General features: G+C 39.0%; 1 protein-coding gene across 3 annotated transcripts in view; it reads right to left on the minus strand.

Moving 5' to 3' along the window:
• Nucleotides 1-4,476, minus strand: part of arb2a (ARB2 cotranscriptional regulator A) — a 143,932-nt gene that overhangs the window by 113,129 nt on the left and 26,327 nt on the right. The window lies entirely within an intron of this gene.

The raw sequence follows: 4,476 nt of genomic DNA on the forward strand, positions 1-4,476 counted from the left end.
CACACACACACACACACACACACACACACACACACACACACACACACACACACACACACATACACACACACACACATACATATAGATTGCAGCACTGGCAGCATAGTGATTGCAGGAGAGGGCAAACAGAGGGCTGAATGAAGTGAATGGAGTATTCTAGGTCAGCTCTCCTGACAATGCACCACTGTCTCCTAATGTGCTGGGATAAAGGACCGAGGCTGTCGTTTGGCCTGACATTACAGCGACACATTCCAAAAGGGATAACTGCCACATACAAATATATGACCACAAGCACACACAACAAGGGACTCTCAAGAGGCAAACTTGCAATAACACGTGCACACTGAGAATGTACAAACCAACGTCCATATTAAAACACCTTATGCTTTTCTTCTTCTTTTTATCTAGTCTAATAAAGCTGCATGCAGCAGATCTCTTCAGCTAGCTCTACAGCAAAATCAACCCCTGGACTTCAAAGAGGTTGCAAGTAGGTCACCACAAGGCATTGCAGTCAAGTAGGGTATAGTCTCTGGTCTGAGACATCTCACTTCTCTCTCTCTTCTTCTCTCTCTCTCTGCAGCTTTTTCTTCCTCTCGGTTCAATGATATCAGTAAAAATGTTAATGGATTATAGTGCCTGTCTCTGTTGTCATTCCCTGAGGTTGTACAGAACCATGTCGTGTTACTGTAACTATAATTCTACTTTTCTATCACTTCCAATTGTTACTGCTGCTCAGCAGTTTAACTAAACTAAATTTAGACACGGAGCAAGGAAAACAGAGACAAAGAGAAGAAGCAAAAAGTCAGAGAGAGATAACAGAGTTCTTAAGACAAAAGGAACCATCTAGAAATGGTCAAACCATGGTCACATTCTGCATCCCTGATTTGTAAAAGGCAAAAAAGAGAGAGAAAAACTTGAACTACTACTTTTGCACAGCTTTGATAATGTCACCAAACAGGTACCCTGAGAGGCAATTAACTGAAACCTTAGAAAGGGAAGACAGACAAAAATTATAAGATAAAGAAAAATAAGTGGGAAGCGTGAGTAAAACAAGGTCAAAATGAACAAAGTTGCAGGGTCCCATTAACTTTCTCAACATTGAGCAAAACACAACTCTGCTAAAGGGGCAATATTATGTGTTTCTCAGGTATACATTTAAATACTATACCATAATAAAGTATCTATGTCACCTTTAGTTGTTATTAAAATGCTGTTCTAATGTTTAAATAGAAAATAAACTTATCTTCTCTTCACTTCCTTTTCTAAACTCTTTGAAATTGGCCTCTGTCTCTTTAAGAACCACCTTCTGCTTCTGTCTCGCCCAATTTGGTGCAGGGGGTGGGGTTCATGCACGCGAGGGGGATGGGTGGGGGCTGCTATGATGAGTTTACTTGGCATCTGAAGATACATTTCCTCGAAACATATTTTGAATCTGAAAAGAGCTTCACTGAGTGAGGAGTAGTGGAGCTCAGCAGACAGTTTAAGTTTCACTTTCACTTTCACCCGAGAGCCTGCTGGAGTCATAGGCAGGGTGTGTGGGGAGTCGGGGGTGCTCTGCCATGAGGAAGTTTGGCTTAAAGACACGTCCCAGAGGCGTTTCTGGTCCCAAAAGGCGTTTCTGGTCCCCACCTATCGTTTTGCTGCTCAGCATGGCTGCCTAGAAACGCTGCAGGATTTCTCAGACATGCATGAATGAGTCAAAGCAAGGCTTTGGGCATGTTTTTGTTTATAAGAGTATTACATTATAACATAATATAAAACTCAAAAAAGTTGATTTTACATGATATTGCCCCTTTAACATGAGAAACCAGCAACCAACATGGTGGATACAAAGGAGAAAGGATAGAAGGAAGGGAAGGAAAGGAAATAAAAAGAGGGCATACTTTCATCAAGTAAGTTTGGAATATGGTATCCAGTCCACTTACATTTGTGGTAATCCTGTTCTCTGATGATAAAGAAACCACCGAAAATCTCGAAGAGCTTCAATTTATAAACAGATGGTAAAGAGTAAATGTCAAGTTGGAAGCAACGAATCTTGAAGAGCTGCTATTTATCTTGAGACTCTGTAAGACATTAACTCTTTTTGATTAATCTGGTGGCAACTAAGCCTTTTGGCTTCTTGTCTGAATACACATCTTAGTCGCTCTTTTATAAAAGTAGTGACAACCATCTTACTAAGTTGGACCCAGTGACATTTACATATTACTTTCATCAAACAAGTCTGAAGTGTGTAAAGTCATATTATCTTATATGTACTAACAAAGAGAGGGGGGATCTGTTTTATTGCATTTGTGGTCTCTCCTTTCTGACAGACAGAAAATGTCAGTGGTGGAGATTGTGAATCAAGGTGAAGTGAAAGATAAACTTTTGCTAGTGCTGACATCTACCTCTGTAACTGAGTGTAATGTAAAACTTACAAAAAAAATCAAAATAACCATACCTTTTTCTTTTAAAAGTGTAAGCATGTAGCACAATGATAAGTTTAATTGTGCCCATTTGCAGAGGGTGTGTCATAATAATCAGAGTGTCTTTAGAGGTAATATAAGTTGAAAAACTGCTGAATTCTGAAGAAACTCTGACTATCAAAACTCTGGGATTCTTCATCACCTGACGTACAGAACAATCATCAGTAAAAGCTAAGTTCTACAGGTATACTCCAGCCTCAATAGCTCTGGTTAAAGTTCCACAGTTTGTTTTGTTTTTTATTCATTTGTGCACAATGTCAGTGCTATCTCCATCCTTGGGTTTTTGGTAATTTGACTATCTTTAAAAAATGTCTGCTTTCGGGCACAACAGTTGGATTCTGGAAGTGAGTAGTTGAAGCAAAATGCAGCGTCCTAGCGCTGTCAGCTCAAATAAACACGCCCACAAACTTCTGACCTCTGACCAATCACACAGTAAGTTCTCATGCGGAGGGGGATGAAAAGTTCTCCCAGCGGGTTGTGACAAAAAAGGGGTGGAAGACTCAAAGCTGCGAACAAAATGATGCAATTTTTGTTAGAGCTGATTTCGGCACTTGGGAGGGTATATCTAAATTTAAGCCTTGTCTGAATTTTACGGACATAACTGATAACATTTTCAGTAATGAAAATGCTACTGTAGTTTGCCCTGTTTGCATTTGTCCAGACAGCAATAGGAGCCCATGAATGTCTGACTTATTCCAAGTGTATTTGCTCTGTCACTATGCTTCACTGTGCTGTTCTGGGTACTGTTATGAGCTTAAGCTGACATTCATTTGACAGACAGCTGGGGTGACAGCAGCACAGTAGCATATGGTAACTGCCTGCTAACTGTTAAAACTTGACATTAGTGCAAACAAGTCAGCCAAGCGTAGTATAGTGTGCTCCAGAGGGGGTTAAAATATAAGCTGTCAGCAAAGAGTGGAATAATAATGCATTTCGTGAGACCTACATTACAGAAGCAGATAAAAATAAGGGGAGCCAGAACAAATAAACAGTTTGTTGTTGAGTCAGAAAAAAACTGTTGACAAGTTAAAAAAAGTAATGAACACATTATGACAATTCTAAGCATGTGCTTAATGGTTGCTACACAGTGAGGAAATTCAGATTCTGATGTCAGCATTTTGTGGCATAACACCAAGCAGAAAATTACAGAGAAACTCTCAGACAGAGACGAGATAGCTGACATTAACACACATCTATAATCTGATTACATTTACCCCATATACAGTATCTAGACAGCATGTTAGCTTCCCTTTCTTCTGGAAAAATACAAAGTCACATATGCCATATTTCTGCCTAGTATTTACACATAATGTGATGATAAATACATCACAAAGCTTATTCTCTTCCCTGTGCAAACTGATGATGCAATTGTGAAAATTAAGTTACAATAAGTGCACTTCTCTGTCTCCATCTGCACATGTGTGCATTTTTTTTTGTATCTCAGTCTGTAATGCTCCTACCAACAGACTGAAAATGGGGTGTATTTATGCACAAGGTCAAACATGCAACCAAAGTAAATTCGGAAGAACTACAATTATCTTTGTTTATACACACACCCTGCAAAACTGACTTTATTTGTCAGATTGACATGATAGCATCATGTGGTTGCTGCAGATTTGTCAGCTCCTCATCCTTGATGTAAATCTTCCATTCAGTTTAATGTATCAAAACTCACCAGTGCAGGCAATGTTTTGTTTATTATAATTTTTTTTCTCTAATTTATTGACCAATTTTGACGAATCTGTGTAAACTGTACTTTAATTTCATTTTCTTAGTTAACAGGAGTGGCACCCTGTATGGTCTTCTTCTGATGTAGTCCATCTGCTTCATCAAGGTACGACTTGTTGTTTGTTAAACAAAAGTGTCCTGTATATTTTGGTTTGTAACAAGGAATAATTTGACCTACTTTTGCCTTCTGTCCTTTTAAACCAGGCTACCCATTCTCCTCTGCCCTCTGATGATAAGGATTTATTGTCCATATAAATACGGCTCACTGGATATATATATATAT

Source organism: Austrofundulus limnaeus, unplaced genomic scaffold (assembly GCF_001266775.1).
Source record: "Austrofundulus limnaeus strain Quisiro unplaced genomic scaffold, Austrofundulus_limnaeus-1.0 Scaffold92, whole genome shotgun sequence".
NCBI classification, from domain to species: Eukaryota; Metazoa; Chordata; class Actinopteri; order Cyprinodontiformes; family Rivulidae; genus Austrofundulus; species Austrofundulus limnaeus.